Consider the following 7,836-nt stretch of genomic DNA (forward strand, 5'->3'; position numbering starts at 1 on the left):
ATATTGTCCCTACTGAACTAACCCCATTGTTTCCAACAAAGACACAATCTAATGTTGAAAGATACCCTTGTTGGGTAGAATGCATGATGACATGTTCATGCAAACCAGTCATCCAAGGGAAAAGACATGGACTCACTTTTCTTCTTTAAGACAAAAAAAAGAAGACTTTTATTTCTATGATGTGTGCCATATTCACAAGAAAAAATGTAAAATCCATTTTGTTTATAGAGTCATCAACAAGTATATGAAAAATATTAGTTGATAGCTAATCCCACCATGATCACAAAAAGAAGTCATTTCATAAAGACATTATTTAAATATACTTTTGACTTGATATTTCAGTTTTAAAAATAAATGAATATATCTGATGATGAGTTCATATCCAAAATATATAAAGAATGCATACAACTCAACACCAAAAATATAAATAATCCAATTCAAAAGTGGGCAGATGTGAATAGACATATTTGCAAAGACGATAGATAGCCAAGAGACACATGAAAAAATGCTTAATGCCACTAATCATCAGGGAAATGCAAATTAAAACCACAATAAGATGTCACTTTTTACCTGTCAGAATGGCTAAAGTTAAAAAAAAAAGAAAGAAAGTGTTGGTGAGTATTGGAGAAAAAGAAAACCTTGTGCACTGTTGGTGGTAATGCAAACTGGTGCAGCCACTGGAAAACACTATGAAGTTTCCTCAGAAAAATAAAAAATAGAATTATCATATGATCCAGTAATTCCACTATTTGGTATTCACCCAAAGAAGATGAAAATACTAATTTGAAAAGATGAGCACCCCTATGCTTGTTGCACATTGTTTACAATAATCAAGGTATGGAAACAACCCAAGTTGCTTATCTATAGATGAATGGATAAAGAAGATGTGCTGGGTGTATGCAATGAAATATTACTCAGCCATAAAGAAGAATGAGAGCTTGCCATTTGCAACAACATGGATGGATCTAGAGGCTATAATGCTAAGTGAGGTAAATCAGAGAAAGACAAATACTATATGATTTCACTCATATGTGGAATTTAAGAAACAAAACAAAGAAGAAAGAGACAAACAAAAAAACTAGACTCTTAAATACAGGGAACAAACTGGTAGTTGCCAGAGGAGAAGTAGGTGGGTCAATGGGCAAAATAGATAAAGAAGATTAAGAGTACACTTAATCTTGGTGAGCACTGAGAAATGTATAGAATTGTTGGGAAAAAAATAAATGAAAATTTCTCCATAAACAGAATGAAAGGAAGAACTCTAGACATGGATTATCTTGAACTCAGAAAACCAACCAGATCTGTAATTGTGGCCAAATATAAGTCATGATTTTTATGTACATTAAAAAAAAATTTTTTTGTATGTTTCTGGGATAGAGCCCCATAAAATAATCTGAGAGGAATGTGATAGTGTGGTTGTCCAGGCCCTCCTGCAGCTAAGGGTGGAGTCAACTCCACCAGATGTACCTGGGCAGAGAGTCATGGGCTGATGTCCTCAAGAAAAATTGCACATTCTTAATATAAGAAGAGTGAGTGGATATGAGATGGCATGAACAACAGACTTCCACTACCACAGATTCTTCTAGATTGTTCCCTCAATTAAAAATATTAATGGAGATTTCAGTTCCTGAGCTGTATTATTTCTCTCTCCAAGGAACTTTAGTGGAATTGGTCCATATTATAAGGGATTAAATGAAACAGCCTTGTAGAAATAGCCCTCATGTGTTTTGTGAAGCTATTGTTAGGGCATTCTTTTTTTTCTTTTTTTTTTTTTTCAGCATTTCCCACACTTCCCTTTGATTTTTAGATCCATATGAGAACTTCTATCTGTTCTTAGCCTCAAGAATAGTTATGATTCTTCTGAGAAGTATGCTCAATTATATCTTCTGGAAACTGTGACTTGTGTAACTAATTACGTTTCCCTAATGTTGCCTTATTTTTACCTCTGAGAGAATACCAGGCCCTACCGTTAGCAAACAGAAAAAAAAAACAGGAGCCAAGCAAGGGAAGGAAGCTACAAAAGGACATAGGGGCCTCTTCTAAAAGAGCAGGTACTTTTAGGTCCAGCCATTTAGCACCACAGGTGAAAAAGTGAAACCAACATGGCCAGATCTTTCAAGGAAAACCAGAACTCTATCCTAAGCCCACATTGCCTTCAAAGATGTAAACTTAACATTGGCGGATAATACAGAAATAATAATCTGCATTAAATTAAAGCTGTTCTTTTTTGTTTATTTTTGTTTTTATTAAAAGCATAACGGAGAAGAAACTTTTGGGGTATTAAAACAGAAAAGTGATTGGTGGAAAGGTTATGAGTTCACTCGTGGAATCAATGGAGAGTCCCCTACTGGAAAAATGGACAAGAGCCAAGGATTAGCACCACAAGCCCGCTTACAGGATGGGAAAGCCCTTGTTTTGCCACCATTGGACACTCATTGACATGCTGCTGGGCTCCACTCCTACCATCACCCTGGCACAATGGATACTGAAGACTGTCTCTGCCTTAGAAACAAATCCCAGATGTACCCTGCCTCTTTCAGAAGCATTCAGTAGGCTGAGCTGGCCATATGCTCAAGACAAAGCTGCCAGGAATTGATGAGCAAGAACACATATCTGAGCTTTCAACATCCATTGTTGGAGGATTTTCTAAATACTGGACAGGGGTTCACATGCTTGGCATGTGTAAGCAAAAGGGCATTTATCATATGCCCCAAGAGCAATATCCAATTAACAGTTTCTTGAAATGATAGCAAAAAGAACACCCTATTTTACATTAAGCATCATTTTGAACCATCCAGTTCACTGTTCTTTTAATAAAAAAGAAATAAGATCAGTTTTATCTTTGGGATTACTAGTTATTATCCATTAGTGTTAAGGTTCTACCTTTGAAAATTATACAGGGTTGTAAAATAACAAGATGCTCCTTGTCTGGGCAATTAAACAAAAATGTAATGATCTCTCTGAGGGAGATAAAAAAAAAAATACCAGATGACTCAGCAAAAGCTTTCCAGCCACCTTTAGAAAGAGCCAACTCTGTGCCCTTAGTGATAGCCTCCGGTCAGTATCCAAAACCAGTGGCTCAACTTTATTAGATTAGAACCAACTGAGAAGATTCAAAGGGCCTGAAATTGCTAATACCCAGGCCATTGCCAGGGACTCAAATGTAACTTGTCTGGAATGAGGCCCAGCACCAATAGCTATCAAATGTTCCCAGGTGTTTTCAGGACCAAGAACCATTGCATTGACTTGAGCCCAAGAAGAAGGAATCCTACCATAAATAAAGACAACGAGGGAAAAGAGGTTTCTTTTCAGAGGGTCACGAGATCTCATGTTTTCAGAAACATTCCGTCTACTGGCATGAAATTAGAAGTCTTTATTCTAGTGAAGAATGAAATGACAAGTTTGTATCAATTCCAGAGAGTCCTGAGGGGCCGCTGGGTGCTGATGTGAACATAATAATTATACTTGTGAGGCTGGAGTGAAGCCAAGCAGGAGAAAGTACAGTGACTGATCCCAAGGCTACCGGTCCCGGAAGAGCAGTTTTGAACAAGCAGACCACACATTTGCCATCCCTAAATTAAAGCATTCTTTACAAATGGGCCCACCTTATCCAAGGGGCAGGATCTCTGATGAACATCTAACTTGGCAGAGAATGAAATTCTGCAAGAACAAGGCAAGATACAGGTAGACTTCTCAAGAGAAAGCCAAGCCAGAAAAGAACTAAAGCAAGTGTTCCTTTAAGTGTGGCCCTATAGACTCTCGGAGGTCTTCCTTTTAGGAAGTCCTTGACATTGATATTATGTTCACAGTAACATTAACACGCTATTTGCTTTTTTCATTTCATTGGCATCTGCAGAGATGATGCAGAAGCAATGAATCAGTGCAGTGGCAGAATAGCAAGGCTCTGGGATCAAACTGGACTAGTGGTCACTGTGCTCTTCCCCTCCATAAACTCACAGTTAAAAAAAAAGAAAGAAAATAAAGTATGTGTATATATATATGCATAAAAATATGTTTACACACACATATAAAGTATACACACACATAAAGTACAAAGGTATGTGTATATATATATCCAGTTTCACTCAAAAGTCCCTGATGCAGTAACTAGTAAATATTATTCATTTTATTAAATCTGAACCCTTAAGTATATTATTGTTGAATATGCTGCATGATGGAATGGGATGTTTCCATAAAGCACCACCGTCATACACCCAAAGTATATGGTAGTTATCATGCCTTGAGCAACCTGCTGTCCCCTTGCAAGTGGAACTAGTCCCTTTTACCTGGAATATCATTTTTAATTATATGATAGATGAACCCTGGTTATTCATACTTGTATGTTTGCAGATACATTTTTGAAAATCAATGGCATTGTCACTTTAAGAAAAACAACACTAGTAGTTGCCATTGATAAAATCTGAGCTTTCAAAGTGAGAATTAGAATTTTGAAAATTTGTGTATGCTGCTATGAACTTGCCAGCTTCCCAATACAGAAAAGATATTTCTTTTTGTTTTTTAAGACTTATTTATTTGAGAGAAAGAGCACACATGCATGCATGCACTAGCAGTGATAGGGTGGGGATGAGGGAGGAAGGGCAAGGAGAGAGAGAGAGAGAGAATCCTCACGCAGACTCCCACTGAGAGCAGAGCCAGACACAGGGCTTGGTTCCAGGACCCTGAGATCATGACTTGGGCTGAAATCAAAAGTCAGCCACTTAACCTGCTGAGCCACCCAGCACCCCCAGGAAAGATATTACTAATGAGATTTGTGATAATGTCAATGAAAGTGGGTCTTTGATATTGTAGAATGAATTGGGTAAATATTTGGAAGATCTGCAGAACCCAATGAACCACTTGTTTCCAAATTACCAATGCAAGATGCTGCATATAGAAAAAAAAAGAGCCATTCAGAGTGAAAGAGTAATGGATTTTTATGATCATAAAGTACAAAACAAAACAAAACAAAAATCACATTGATATAATTTCGGATTCTACATTGCAACTAACCTTAAAAAAAACACCTCTTGGCAAGTTTTGGTGTAGTATCAAAGAAAACTGATGATCTAAAAAGGCTCTTAAAATTTTCTTTTCAAAAAAAAAAAAAATTCTCTTCCAATCACCTATCTGTGCGAGGCCACTTTTTGTTTCCATACTTCAACCAAACATTATTTTATCTCTGATTAAATTTGGAAATAGATGAGAATCCAAGTGGATCCCATTAAGTCAGCCATTAAAGAGATTTATAAGTATAAATTGTCCTTTTTCTTACCAATTTTTTTTGTTTTTGACAATATAGTTATTTCATAAAAATATTTATGGTCTTATATAGTGGGTGTCATATTGTTTTAAATGAAAGGTAAACATTTTAAAACGTCTTAGTTTTAATTTCTAGAACAATAAACGTTGACGGGTGAAATCAACCTAAACACAGCCACTCCAGTGTCTCTAAGAATTTTTAATGATGTAAAAGGAAACTGAGGCTAAAATGTTTGCCACTAAACTAGAATATCAGAGGCTGCATAGAATAGCAGCTCCCAGTGAGATGTCACAGCCTTTTGCAAAGACAGCAAAGAAGATGAATAAAGGGAAAAATGGAGGATACTAACTAAAGGCAAATTGACTTGCGCCATTATTTTACCAGAAGAGCCCTAATACAGTGAGGATGTGTGTGTGTGCCTTTGTGTGTGTGTGTTTACGCACTCCTTTATACCTTCACCCATCTATCAACCATCTGTCATCTGTCTACCTATCTATCCATATCTCTCCATATATCTATCTCCAAGAGTAAGGGCCTCCTTAAATTTATTTTATTTTATTTATTTATTTATTTATTTATTTATTTATTTATTTATTTTATTTATGATAGTCACACAGAGAGAGAGAGAGAGAGAGAGAGAAAGAGAGAGAGAGAGAGAGAGAGGCAGAGACACAGGCAGAGGGAGAAGCAGGCTCCATGCACCGGGAGCCCGACGTGGGATTCGATCCCGGGTCTCCAGGATTGTGCCCTGGGCCAAAGGCAGGCACTAAACCACTGTGCCACCCAGGGATCCCGCCTCCTTAAATGTTATACCCTAGGCACCTCTCTTACCATATCCTGTTTCCTTCAGGGCACTTAATCATGATCTAAAATTACCTTGGTTATTTATTTATTTTCTCTACCTCCAATTATTAGGTTTCAGTTGTCACTTATGGGAGATTGCTTGCAAAAATCTCCCCAGTTATTCCCTTTCCTCTGCCCATGTCCCTTGCAATATGGCTTTGAACCTCCTCCCAAAAAGGCTACAGTCCATTCCCTGGCCTTTGAATTACTTTAGGCAATAGAATGCAGAGGAATGATGGTGGGCTAGTTCCGTATGTAGGCTCAAGGACTTTCTATTCTCTCTTTTGGAACTCTGGCTTTACCAGGAGAATAAGCACTGACTAAGTGGAGGATGAAAGGCCAAAGAGAGCCCCCATCATCTGAAGCGAGGCCACAGTAGACCAGCCAACAGCCAGCCAACCCCCAAACACATGAGAGAACCCAGCCAGGGTTAGCTGAGCCACCTATCCTATTTATGGCTGGCTGAAGGTGTGTGAAGGAGCACAGGCAAAAGCAGCAAGCAACCCGGATGCTCTGTAGGCTCACGGGGAATCATAAATGCTTAGTATTTTAGACAGCTTTTTTGTTGTTGAGGATGATGATTCACAGCATTATTGTGGCGATAAATAATAGATTTCCCACTCTCTTCCAAGAACCTAGAGTGGTACTTGGTTGGTACATAGGAAAATATTTTGATAAATCAGAAAAGTTGGTAGATGTTTGAAAGAATGAAGAAATGAATGTGGGAAAAAAAAACCCACCTGCTTTCTACTCTAGCCCAATTACATTTTCCCAACTTGGTCTAGCACTAGCCTAAACAATATAATAAGTTTGCTCATGCAATTAATTCAGTTCTTCTGGGCATCCACACCAATTACTGGAAAAGACAAAAACCAACATTAGAATAGACATTGCTACTAAATAAAAGGTATTCAAATATTTATATCTACTCTCTCTCTCTCTCTACAGAGTCTATAAATACAACAGCCCAGACAAGCTTTATTGGTGTTAGCTGAAGCAGATTGCAGCTCAGAGACAATCGTTGTTTTCCTCTTCCTTTGAGCCACGGCTCACTCATACAGAATGAAGATTCCCTGTTTTGTTTCTGCCTAATCATTTATTGTAATGCCGAAGGGGAGAAAATAAATCTGGGAAACTTTGACCAAAATCAGTTTCGTTTTCCCATTATCACAGCAGGAGAGGAAAACATGGGATTTAAATTTCTAAGGATAATCTTGCTTAAAGTGAGTAACTAGCTAAGTCTAAATAATATGAGGAACATCTGAAATGTTTTTATTTATTTATTTTTGAAATGTTTTTAAATGGATGCTGGGCTGTACTGGTCTCTGCCTTCAGATCATGAAGCCCGTTTGTTGCCAGGTTCCATTTTTCTCTCAGCAGCTGTAAAGGCACCAAACACTCTGCAAATTGGAGACGCTGTTGATTGATGTAGAGACTCCCTGGCTTAGAACTTCTGCAAATGAAGTTATTGCCTAAAGATCCCTGGTATTTAAAAATAAATAAATAAAATTAATATTGGCTTTGGGTGCAATTATTGTTTTAATTAATTGCCCATGCATAACATCCTATCCATTAATTTGATTAAAATATTGGGCTTTTAAACATAATTGAATATTTGATACTGAAATGAGTAGGTCAGGAATGGTTTTCTTCCTTGCTTCCTCCCTCTCCCTTCCTCTCTCCTGTTAGCCCTTTTTCCATGAATCTCCTTCCTTCTCCTCTCCCATGTTCTG

At 37.6% G+C, this 7,836-nt stretch overlaps 1 long non-coding RNA gene across 1 annotated transcript in view; it reads left to right on the top strand.

The window, feature by feature from the left end:
• Nucleotides 1–7,264, top strand: part of LOC144298868 (uncharacterized) — a 267,260-nt gene extending 259,996 nt beyond the window's left edge. The window contains exon 9 of the long non-coding RNA XR_013365741.1: nucleotides 7,052–7,264. This is a non-coding gene — a long non-coding RNA (uncharacterized LOC144298868). The remainder of the gene's footprint in view (nucleotides 1–7,051) is intronic.
• The last annotated feature ends 572 nt before the right edge of the window (nucleotides 7,265–7,836 follow it).

Source organism: Canis aureus, chromosome 26 (genome assembly GCF_053574225.1).
Source record: "Canis aureus isolate CA01 chromosome 26, VMU_Caureus_v.1.0, whole genome shotgun sequence".
NCBI lineage: Eukaryota > Metazoa > Chordata > Mammalia > Carnivora > Canidae > Canis > Canis aureus.